Here is a 13397-nt window from a genome sequence, read left to right as displayed (position 1 = left end):
GTTTGTGCTCATGCATATCGATATGCATGGAGCTGCAAGTAGAAATCTAGGAGACTTGTACAGTATTTCTTGTAGAAGGTGCTTTGCAATAAAATGACACTCGTACTCAGAGAGATTAACAGTACATTTGCAGTGCTGATCTATGATGATGCAGTTAGATGTCGAGGTCCTGTATGTGATTAGTGGATGGTCATGTGACTTCTTAGCTACATCCAATGAGGGAATGGCACGGAGAGTGAAGTGGAAATGGTAGAAGGGCTGTACATGTTACGATATGTCCGCAGACATGGCGGTAGTCCGCGGACATCGGGTGTTGCATCCAGGGATTTTGGGGAGACATGAAATGAGAATGAGCAGACTAAGGGATTGGTCAGGAAAGCTTAGTGGGTGTGTTGTGCCAGGAGAGAGTTTCTCAGATACTCTTTCTGCTGAGAGAAGAACAGATATCTATGGCTGTGTGTTTCAGAAAACAGATTGTTTGGATTTTGGGAGACTCATGGAAACATTGGTTGAAGGTGCTTGCGGAAAGCTCTGGAGTAGCTGTAGATCTTGGATTCCCACATGTGGAAGTACACTGGCATGGAGTACGTGGAAGGAAGTGGTTGGACTTGCTACCTCTCTGTGCTACTTTGGAGACAGAGCAACATCCAGATATAATTATAATTCATTGTGGAGGGAACAGTTTAGGACATGTGTCTGGAATTACTTGGCAATTTGCAATGAAAGAAGGACTTGGGAAGGTCATGGACATGTTTCCAAATTTTCAAGTAATTTTTTCATGGATTGTGCAGTGACAAATGTGGCTTTGTTCTTCTTCATTTGGTCCACAAATGTCAATAAGGCTGTTTGTGCCTTTCTAAGAGATTTTGGCATGTCCTCTTTTCACAATGAAAATATTATGTTTCGTAGTACATACATTTTCGCAGAGATGGAGTCCATCCTACTTATGCTGGCAATCAGATTTTTCTGAGAAATGTACAAAATGCATTGCAACCTTTTTCAGAATTATAGCATCGATTTTGTAGTAGGTGTTGAGTATTTTAAATTTTTCAAACACAAACACCACAAAGACTCTTTTCAGAGCCACCACTTCCTCCCAGATAAAACTGCAATGGTTATGATAGGGCAGCACCCCAAAATGTTAGATGACCGCGGACTGTCCGCGGACTTCTAAAAAATACACAGGGGACTGCTTCATTTATTTTCACTTCTATTTTTTAACTGTGAAAGGTGGCTCTGAAAAGAGCCTTATTTTTTTGGGATTTGTGTTGTTTTTTATTTTTTTTGTTTTTTTTATACAAGACACACTCGGAGGGGAGGGGGAAGGAGGGTAAGGGGGGACACCAACCACAGGGATGAGAAAGGGCGAGCTGAGAAAATATGCAGACCACCTAGATGGGGAGAAAATATGCAGACCACCTAGATGGGGAGGAAAACAGGCAGTGCAAGTAATCGTTAGACCCAGTTCGACATCAGAGGCCACCTAAATAGAAGGAAGTCTGAGCCCTACAAAGAGTGGAGCCTTGTGCTCAAAAGTACCTGCACACGCTGGTGCCTACGGGCAAATGAGAGTCTCTTCAGGGAGATCAGGCAGTTCAGAGAGGTGAACAAAATGATGATGAACAGTTCCCCACTACTCAAGCATGGTCTCCGCTTGTGGGCAGAAGTAGGGCGCGAGTGCGGAAAAGGGTTGCTGTTTACGACAGCGGTGGAGAGCCACAGGCTCCTGCGGGAGGGTGACCGGTTAGGGTATTGACTACTCACCGGTCCCTGATGCAGGCAGACCCAGGCTTCTCCGGTTCCGTTTCGGTACTGGCAGGTTCAGATGCGATCAGCAGGATGTCTGGACGCCGTGTAGATTCCGCGACAGCAGGAGTCAGGGTCAAGGGTGTCCCAAATGCAGCGAACACGCACAGGTTTGTTACCACAGCAGGGCAACTCGGCAACCGCATGTATTCCGGTCCTAAAGCACACGTCTCACTTCCGACATGGGAATGCCAAGTGTACGAATCGTGTGAGAGTGCTGAGGACACAGGATTAGCAGTAAGCCAGACGGCGGTGACAGAGCAAGGTTCCTGTGTCGGCTGGTCAGTCCACTGGATGGCCCAGGGACGCTTCCGAAGGCTTACATACAGGATTTGGTGAAGATGCCGAGAATAGTTGTTCCCACTATTCTAAAGGGTCGAAGCGCCAGTACAGGCCTTCTCGTTCGATCAGAGACAGAGGGGTCTCACAGGACAACAGCAGTGCAGGGTGCCAAACATTCAGTGGGTCACCAGTGATTCCTTGACTCAGCTTCTTAGTTGCAGGATACTTGGCTCCTGAGAACTCAGGAGATTGACATGGTAGTGGTGTTTCCAGCCTCATCTTATCCAGAGTTCCCTTCGCGCCAAAACGGAGAGGACGCAATGGGAGATCTGCTCACAAAACACTCACACCATACGTGGACCTATCACAGACCACGGTGGTCCCAGGCATTCAAGACACTCTAGACTCTCTGGCACCCAGGATGTGTATTGGGAACAGACATACCAGCCCACATCCTGGAGGCACACACAAGGCCTGCAGAAGCCAGCAAAAGCGTTGTGTTTTGCGGGAAAGTGCATGACCAAATAAGGACTACCCCAGGTCGGCTCGACCTGGGGGAAGGTGAAGGGGCAAGACGGTCAGCGGACAGGACAAAGAACCTCATGGCATGGCTATTTTGGAGGCCAGGCCACCCATTTCGGCCAAACGCGGGAAGCGCGGTTAACATGGCAAAAAGGGTTAAAAACACAAAGAAACGATAGCTGCCACCAGTCCCATCCGTGACACACTTGCACATTTCATGATAAGTCCAGCGAGAGTTTCTAGGGCCATTGGAATGACTAGAGACCCAAGAGCACGGTAATGTAAGTTACGGTGCACTCTTGTTTCATGTTGCTCAAAAGCTGCAACATGAGGAAAGGACTAAGGGAAACAAAGTCTCCCGGTACTGACTGTCTTAAGGGCATGTCAGTTTCCCCATAAGAATGGAGCGAAAGCCCAGAGGAGTGCAGCGGAAGGCTGCGCTTCTCCGGCAAAGTCTAGATCAGGGTATAAAACAACAGCAAAAAGTATGGGGGTTGCCACATGGAAGGAAAATTACCTACAATCATGAAATCTTTCCCAACACTCGCCCCTCCCAGACTAAGGACAGGGGGAACTAATCCACACCTGGATGAGTTTCTTGTTCAGGTCGGTTAAACATTCTGGACAACCCATTAGCATTGCTATGTTGGACACCTCGCCTATGCTCAATAGTGAAGTCAAAGACTTGCAGACTTATGGACCACTTAAGCAAGTTTGGATTCTCTCCCTTTATGTTCATTAGCCACTTTGAGGGCTTGTCAGTTTGCACAGTGAAGTGGGTCCCATAGAGGTAGGGCCTCAGCTTCCGTAGGGCCCACACAACAGAGAAACATTCTTTCTCTACTGTGGACCATCTGAGCTCTCTGTCCTTAAACTGGCGACTAATGAAACCAATAGGGTGTTCCTTACCCTTCTCATCTACTTGCGATAGTACAGCTCCTATCCCAGTGTCAGAGGCATCTGTCTGCACAATAAAAGGTCTTTGGTAATAAGGGGCCCTGAGAACAGGGGGCTGGCACAAGGAGTCTTTTAAGCCGTTGAAGGCCTTCTCACACCCATTGGTCCAAGTTACCTTTTTGGGTTTCTTCGGAGTGGTGAGAGCAGTCAGAGGGGCAGCTATGGTACCATAGTCTGACATGAAGTTGTGGTAATACCCCGTGAGTCCTAAGAAGGCTCTCACTTGGGTCTGTGTAGTGGGGGTAGGCCAGTCTTGTACTGATTGTACTTTACTGGGTAGAGGCTGTCTGTATACTCCCTCCACCTACTTCATGTCCAAGGTAAACCACGGAGCCTTGTCCAATCTGGCATTTACTAGCCTTTATGATCAAGTGTGCTTTCGGAAGAGCCTGTAGCACAATTCCGAGGTGTTTCACATGGTCTTCCCAGGTGGCGCTGAAAACTGCTATATCATCCAGATATGCAAGACAGAATTCATCCAACCCCTTTAACACATGATTCACAAGCCTCTGAAAAATGGCAGGTGCATTCTTCAACCCAAACGGCATCACCCTGAACAGGTAAAGACCGACTGGAGTTGAGAACGCTGTCTTTTCCTTGGTATGTTCTGCTAGGGCTATTTGCCAATAGCCTGCAGTGAGGTCAAACGTGCTGAGATACTTGGAGGCACTAAGGTATCCACAAGCTCATCTGTTCGAGGCAAGGGGTGTGCATCTGTCTTGGTGACAGCATTCAGAGCCCTGTAATCCATGCAGAACCTCAATTCAGAAGTACCTACCTTTGGAACCAAAACCACAGGGCTAGACCAAGGACTACTAGAAGGTTCAATCACCCCAAGATCTAACATTTTGTTGACCTCTGTCTTAATGTAAGACCGCACTTTGTCTGACATTCTGTATCCTCTACTTTTGGTAGGTACGCTGTCTCCTGTGTCTATGTTATGTTTGCACCAAGGTGTCAAACCAGGGGACTGCGAAAACAGGGGGGAAAATTGCCTAAGCAAACTTTTCACCACAGCCTGCTGATCAGAAGTCAGGTGAGGGGCCACTCGGACACCCTCAAAGGAGCTATCTGAAGGACCGCTTTGGAACAGTTCGGGGAGAGGTTCAGACTCCTATTCCTCAACATCTGAAGCCAGTAGCAGTGCTGCGATTTTGACTCTTGGGACGAAAGCCTTCAGCCTATTTACATGGAACACTTTTGGAGCCTGTCCAGGCCTTCCAAGGTCCACTAAATATTTGACCTCACCCAGCGGCTCAACCACTGTGTAAGGGCCTGCAAACTTATCCTGTAAAGCTCTAGGCCTTATGGGATTCATGATCAGGACTTGCTGACCAGGTATGAAGTTGATGAGGGAAGCTTTCTGGTCATACCAATGTTTCACCAGGGCTTGTCCTGCCTTCAACTTGTCACTAGCCAGACCCATCAGGAGTACCATCCGTTTTCTGAGCCCTAACACATAGTCTACTACGTTGGTAGTAATAGGGGGAGTGGGCATCTCCCATCCCTCCTTGACTATGGCTAAGGGTCCCCGCACAGGGTGACCAAACAGGAGTTTGAAGGGGCTGAAGCCAACACCCTCCTGTGGTACCTCTCAGTAGGCAAACAGTAAGCATGGTAAAAGAAGATCCCATTTTCTTCTTTGGGGTTCTTCCAGAGCCCCAATCATACTCTTTAACGTTCTGTTGACCCATTCCACCAGACCATTGGTCTGGGGGTGGTATGCGGAAGAGAACTTGTACGTGACCCCACATTCTTTCCACATAGCCTGCATATACTTTGACATAAAGTTGCTGCCTCGGTCAGACACAACTTTTTTAGGGTAGCCAAACCTAGTAAAGATGCCAAGTAATGCTTTTGCAATCGACTTGGCAGTTACAGTTTTTAATGGGATGGCCTCAGGATACCTGGTAGCATGGTCGACCAGCACCAGGATAAACCTATGGCCTGAGGATGTTTGCAGGTCAAGGGGACCAGCAATGTCAATCCCTACCCTTTAGAATGGTATTCCCACATCTGGGAGTGGTACCAATGGAGCTTGGATTGTTGAGCCACTCTTACCAGACAACTGGCAGGAGGCACAACTCCTGCAGTGACTTTCTACTTGCACCCCCATCTTGGGCCAGTAGAAGTGCATGAATAACCTTTGCTTGGTCCTCTTAATACCAAGGTAACCAGCAAGGGGCACTTCATGCACCAACTGCAGGAGGAAGGGTCTTACAGCAAGGGGAACCACCAACCTCCTATGGTCTCCTTCTGTAGACTCTGTGGGCTCACTATACAGGAGTCCACCTTCCCAATAAATCCGATGCTTCCCAGGAGGTTCACCCTCAAGCTGGCAGCACGCCTGTCTCCTTAGACCTTCCAGAGATGGGCACTCACTTTGGCCTTTACTGAATTATTCCCTGTCAGGACCACCTTCTTCTAACAAGTCATTTAGTTCAGGATGGTCATTAGGGTCAAATACTTCAGGTATCGCCGCCTCCTCATTAGGTCCGGGCGATTGACCAACTTCCTCCACCGCAGTGGTAGGTGAGTTCGGGGGACTATTTTCTTTCCCTCGTTTTGGTTTTCTGACTCCTTTAGCCTTGGGTTTCCCCTTTGGCTGTGGCAGCTCACTGTTCTTGGTCAATGCTGTCCTGGTTGAGACCTTGTGCAGGGTCTGTCGGCAGTGGCTCCCACGAGCCCTAACGCTCGGAGATCGTTGCCCAACAAGACCTTTCCTGGGACGTTCCTCTGAATGCTCACTGGAATCCTGACTGCTGTACCATTGATAGTAAGATTTACAGGTATTACGGGAAACATGCGAGGTGGGTCGTCAGCCAACTTAGTGGGCATCAGAGTAGCTCTGGCAACTTCCTCTGAGTCTACCAAGGTAGAATCCACTACAGTTCGACTGCACCCACTATCCCTAGGAGCTGGAGTATCTACTCCATTGATCAGCACACTGTCTTTAAAGTAGTGCTTGGTATTATCTGGAATCCTAGCATAAGCCTCTGCAACTTTAGGCTCCCAGGAACCCAAGAAAACTAAAACTACCTCAGCTTCTATCCCACTGGGGAAGGAGTCTGAGGAGAAGGATGCTCCTGTAATCTCTTCTTCCTCATAGGAGGAGAAGGCCAGATTAGCAGAGTGGACTCCCAAAGGTTTAACCTTACACCGGGGATCCCCCTTCACGTGGTCAGTTGCTCCACAAGCAAAACAAGATCCATTGTGTCTGTTTACATGTGGAGGCTTATTATAACCAGAGTTCTGTTTCGGAGGCTGACCTCCACTACCCTGTGAGTTCTCTTGTGTCTTACCCTTATTTATCTTTTTGTGGCACTTTTGAGAAGAAGATTTTTCAGTTTCTCCACCCTCCTTATCTTTGGAATTTTTCCCTTCCTCCTGCTTACCAGGCTGAGTCTTGTCCTTATGGGACACTCGATGTGACACCCACAAATCTGCTGCAATGGCAAACTTCTTTGGATCTATCTCCTTATAGTCTGCCAAATGCTGCTTAAGCTCAGGGGAAGAAGATGCAAAAATATGTTCCAGCATGACAACACTTATCATACCTTCAAAGGTAGAAACCTCATTACCTTCGACCCAGCCAGTCAAGTTGTTTAAGGATTCGGTTACTTAAGATACCCAAGTACCACCTTCTTTTTTCTTATACTCTCGGAATCGTTTTAAATATTGGGCAGGAGTCTTTCCAAACTTTAAAATGAGAGTTTGCTTCAACATTGCAAAATCTGCTCGCTCAGTCTTTGACATTTCCATAATGGCTCTGCAGCCAGAATGGGGCAGTCTGCTGAGTAACCAGGCAATTTTATCAGCATTGTCAACTTGTTGAACTTCACATGCATACTCAAATGTATTCAGCCAGTCCATAATGTCATTATTTTCCTCATACACACCGAGCAGATCTTTTGGAAACCGTGGATGAGAGGAGGCCCCCGACCCATGTCAAGGACCCTTGGATCCATTGGCAACTTGAAGCTTGGCCAGTTCCAACTGGTGATCCCTGTCTTTCTCTTTTTCTGCCTGTTCGATTTTTAGTTTGGCCATATTGAAATAAAGCTCCTTCTACCTAAACAGCAGTTCTTGCTTCTTGAATTCAAGTATGGCCTCCCCATCAGCACTGGCAGAGGAAACATTGGACATTTCATTCTCCCTGTCCTCATGGTCGCGGTGGACTAGTGCAGCTGTAGAACTGTCAGTTCTAACAGTGAGAGCAGCCCCACCTCCTTCTGCACTGTCCTCGGAAGCTAAAGCGTCAAGCTGAGCTTCTTGCCATGCCATGATTCTTTGGATCATTTCCATTTTTGTGCCTTGCGAGGAGACACCTCTTTCAGCACACATCTTTTTCAATGTTTCGGATTTAGAAGCATTTAAAGTTAACAAGGTACCTGTTTCCATACTGTTTGATAGGACCATGGCCTTTAAAGAGTTATACTACGACAATTCACTACATGTCCTGTTAGGAATAGCTTGAAATGCCCTCGCTCGTGCGCAACACTGGATACCTTCAGTCGTATCCCACCGCTGTACACCAATTTGTTACGATGGATTTCTGAACTCTGTCCTGGAGGGGCAGAGGTTCAGAAGGCCAGCCTAGTTTCTTGGAACAGGGTAACCTCTGGACAAGCCAGACCAATCAGGGGAGTGATGGCGGCGGTCACGACTAGGTCTCAAGAGGGGTGACAGTGTCTGAAAGCCCGCAATGAGCACACAAAGCAAGGACGCTTACAAATTACTCCAGGCAGGTGTTATATTAAAAATATAGACACATTTATTACAAGGCCTTTGTAATATCGACCATAGTAAAGAATCACAGTAAAACTCCAATAAACCAACACATCACAAGCGAAAGCCCAGAGGAGTCTAGATCAGGGTGTAAAACAACAGCAGAATGTTTGGGGGTTGCCACATGGAAGGAAAATTACCTACAATCATGAAATCTTTCCTAACACTCATGAAGGTGTTCCAAACGGATGTGACAAGCCGGTGCCGGTAAAAGTACAAAATTGAGCCTTTCTGGGCAAAGACCACAAATCCCCACAGCCCCAGTACCCCAACAATCAAGGCACACAAAGAACTACAAGTCCCAGCAGCCCCAGAGACTCCGGCACCCGCACCCATGAAAAGACAAAGAACCCCAAGCCGCAGCAGCCCCAGCGGCCTCAGCATTTTGGAGCTACAGTCTATGGGACCTACAAACTTGCTGGGCCACGCCCAAGCCAAACCCGAGGCTTACGCACATGCGTGCACAGTGACCACTTGTTTGCGCTAAGGAGAGCACCAGCACAGACATCTCCTGAGGATCTCCCAGCAGGCAGACTCATCACCTGGCCATCGCCTCGCCTGTTAAAATTACTGCAGGCCCCACAAGCATACAGATAAGTGCAGCATGGGGGAAAACAAAACGCTTGGCTACGGTAAGGGGAATCAGACCCTAACGTACTAAAACTGCATGCGGCTTGGACCGTGCAGCGGGGAACAGCCACTAACACGCATGAAACTATGCAGAAGGGACAAGAATGTTTAGCTGTCCACAAGTCTTTGATGTGCTAAGCTAAGAGAACAACCTGTGGCAGGCACTAACTGTTTCTTCTCTAACAGACCGACAGCATCGTTTTGCATGCTGGTTCAAAACTTAATGACAGCAGATCACCCAGGACAGGCTCCGACGCATGAGAGCCACCAAAGCTAAGTTATTTCCTTCTTTGAATGACACTATTGTAAAACGCATATCTTTTCATTACACAACCAATTATTGGTCAATGTTTGAACCCAATTGTGTACTCAGGGTTATTGAACCCTATATGTGTGCTCAAGGTTAAGTGTGCTTAATGGCTCAAGTTGGGCGTGATATTGATGTAAGTCTTTGAATCAGTGTCAACAGGCTACTGAAAACTTCCAGCAAGCAGGAGGGGTTTCCTGTGGTTAGGTCACAACTAAGCACACATGGCAAAGCTCAGTGAAGGCAACTGAGGGGTAAAGGCTCATGTCGAAAGGTTGAGTGAGTGTGTATCAGTGTGTGGAGAACAAGCTGGCAATAAGCCGGCCAAGAATCACTGGCAGCTCAAGAACCAAGGAACATGTCTTTCCCAACTACCCCCTACCTATCCATAACCTCTTCCTAACCCTCTTTCCGGTGACCCTAATTCCCCCCTTCCTATCCAACCTACGGAACCCTAACCCTCTTTCCCTTTGGGGGTCGTGGAAGCTAGTGTTGTTACTACTGCTGGTGCCAATACCCACATGGGGAGGTAGGAGTTTGTGCTGCCTCTGCGCTGGATTGGGACCTGACAGCCTTAAACATAAACAGCACTGGAAAGAAGGGGTGCACTTGGGTTCCATGCACAATTCACCTCCACAGCTACTGATATTCTCCTCCGACCGGTTTCTGTGCTTATCAAGTCACCAGGGAGGCAAGGAGACATATCCTTGGCCTCAGTCCCAGGGATAGGAGCTAGGGGAGTCCAGGGGAACAAGTGCCAGTGGAGTGTAGGGAGTGCAGGGGAAGACGGTCCACAAGCTAAGTGTGAGGACACGGCTGGACCGGGCTCAGTAGCGATCCAGGCCCTACCAGGCTAGAACAGGGGAATGGGGGAGCCTGGAAAGGACATGAGCAGGAATGAAAGTGGTCGGGGGGGGGGCGAGATGATGGGGTAGACTGGGCGAGCAGAGCATGGTGTCCTGTATGACTCAGAAGGAACCAGGCAGCCAGCCAAAATGCAGCAGTTCCTCTTCAATTTGCATGCCTCTGGCTTCCACTTGATATATAATTCTAGCCATCTGCTCATTTGGTTGTAAAATCGGGTTGCATTGGCAGCATATGAAGCAGTGATTCCTAAACTGACAACTGTCCTAAATTGATAACCAAATATTCTGGTGTATCAATGCTTCCCTATTATATGCCCCCCGTAAGCCATGTTATTGGTGAGTTGAGTCCTTTATTCCGAAGCCCTCACCATATTCCCAGTTGGGCGCTCCAGAAAAAGGGTGAAAAGGAACTGGCCGGCTCTTACCATGTAAAGGTCCACCGTCTGTCTTTTGGGAGCCACCCCTGCACCCAGAAATCCGATAAGATATTCCCAGTGCCCTCTGCCATCTGCTACCTAAATTCCATATAATATCGCAGCAAAACCAATCTATCATAATCAATGTCACATTAACATCTTTAAAAAGTATGACAAAGTCAAATTAAATGGGTTTCCAGAGTAAGCATCACGATCCCTTTGTTGACATTCGACTCCCATTCTCCCTGTTATGGCCTCTCTTTGCACCTCATCACGGTATGTGATTGATGCAACACTCCTAAACTCATTCATTTAATTTCCACAGTGCCATGCCATCCAGAGTGACATTATCAGTTTCTTCGCACTGAGGGTCAAAATATGTTTATTTCCAATATGAAATAATCATAAAAAACGACCTAATATACACACACAATAAATATACACACAATAATAGAAAAGTCACATGTAATACAATTTGCAATTTAGCATAAAAGTTCACCCAGAATAACAATTTGATTATATTGAGTAGTTGCTAGGAAACCACTGATATAGTTAGTCTGAGGATAAAAAAAAGAATAATAATGTAAATGACTTTTATATCCAATGCTCTTTACATAGCACATGTTTACATACAATATTATTACCCAGCTGAAATTGGTACTTACTTTATTGACCTCAGAGTGATTTTACACGGATTTGAACCTGTGTGCGATCTGCAGCTCAAACACAGGTCACAGACCTCCTGGGCCATCCTACCACCTGTAAAACAATCCAGCTACTACGAAAACATCCTTTTGCACAACTTGTCACTGAGACCTACCCGTTTGATACGAAGAATCATAAACCATGAACGATTCACAGCCGAATCAGACATCGGTATTAGAAACAGAGTGCCAGGCCTTCATTATACAGACTTCCAAGCTTTCAATAGTATGCAATGTATTGTTTTGCTAACTTCAATACAGCACGCACAGAAAAGAAGACAATTAATAATAATCTCAGCAGCTTTGCTACAATGGCGTATTGCTTCTACATTTGGAGACACGTGCCCTTTGCATGTGACAGAGGCGAGAGGCAAAGGATAGAAGTGCAAACAAGGTAGCCTGCTAGGCAATACTTCAGGCAAAGGATAGGCTGGGCTCTAACAGAGAGCTCGTCAAGTTCTATACCCTCTTTCTCATACCGGATGCATGAATACCTTTTCATTGGTTTTGAGGACTGACATGATATAGACTCTTGTTCCACAAACCGCTTTACACCACTGATTATATAAAGGAATCCTTAAAGCACATATTCCAGGGTTGTCCATGCACCTCCTCACCCAGTGCCCCCAGTTTAGCAAAAGCATTGTCCAGTATTCATGGTATATGAACACGAGCTACCACCCAAGGTAAGAATCGCAACACAGATTTACTGGAAACAATAATGATCTATGAGCCTGGCAGTGAGACCGCCCAGGATCCATACAATGTCTGTTTGGCCATGAAAGCAATTTAAAGTAAGGATTAGGGGGCACTCCCTCTCATCATTTGGACGCTTCAGTTCACAAGGGGATTTTCTGGGACTTCTCCCAGACCAGACACATTTGACAATTCTGTATTTCTTTTATTTTTTTATTTTTCATTTATTGTGCATTAGTCTCAAAAGGACTTGTTACACATGTTTCTCACATAACCTTGACTACTAGTATAACAAGTTAACAACGACATACGAAAATAATACAGTTGAGTCTCATAAAATAAAACATGTATAATTCATTTCCAACTAACAGATAAGCACATTATATAAAACACATTATCTAAAATATATAGACATAAAACATAGTAAGAAAAAACAGAAGAAAAACAGGAACAGTCAAATTCTCTTCTTACAAGGTAGACACATAATTAATTTCCGTCTAACAAATAAGCATCTGAACTCAAATGTATATAAGAACTGTTACAAATCAATGTTCAGCAATCATAAGGACATTTTTATAAAATGTAATTAATTCAAGCATTTTATCAGAGCAATTGATAGTGGAATCCCTTAACCAGATGATATCCTATGCCAAAAGGCATGGATTAGAAGCCAATAAGGATCATGGACGAAATGTGCAAAGTATTTTACCTGCTGAATAAGGGTGGCAGAACATGTTATGAGTAAATGGTATGAGTCTTGTATGAACCCTTCACCACAAAGAGTACACTCAGAAGCTGCATGGTCTAATTTTTGCCAAATACAGTGCCATTAGTTAGTCTCATGCAGGTTTAATTCGAAATTACAACAGTTCTGCCCGCTATGAAGCATTGGGAAGACATATAATATATGGAAGAACGTACTGACTGGATTTTACACATGGAGTATAACTATTGGTGTGTTACAGGCTGCTAACTGAAGCTCTGGTCTGGATCTAATCAGCATGCATCAAGGCACGCTTAACCTTTTCCAGATTAGCTTTCAAAATATCGCTATGACAATCACAGTTCTCTAAAATAGATTCAGCATCAGTATATAAAGTTGACAAGTAAGGATTCTGATGTGTGAAATTATCAGCATTGATATCTACAGATAACGATTGATCTTGAGGTATGAAAATGAGTCTATATAAAGCAAGAACCTTCCAGTGATAGTATGACTTAAAGAATGTAGGCCTAACTCATACCTTTTTGCAATAGAGAGAGATGGTGGCAAGGATAGGCAGTTCTTCCATATAATGCCCTCAAGCCAGTCCCAAATTATTTTATTGGTATGGGTTGACATTACATTCCATATAAGATAGATGAAAAAAATATTTTTTTCATTTGACATGTACATTGGATAGCTTTACCATCTAGCTCCTTG

Source organism: Ambystoma mexicanum, chromosome 2p (assembly GCF_040938575.1).
Source record: "Ambystoma mexicanum isolate Mex_15411 chromosome 2p, UKY_AmexF1_1, whole genome shotgun sequence".
In the NCBI taxonomy this organism is placed as follows: Eukaryota; Metazoa; Chordata; class Amphibia; order Caudata; family Ambystomatidae; genus Ambystoma; species Ambystoma mexicanum.
Note: the sequence above shows the minus strand (reverse complement) of the source record.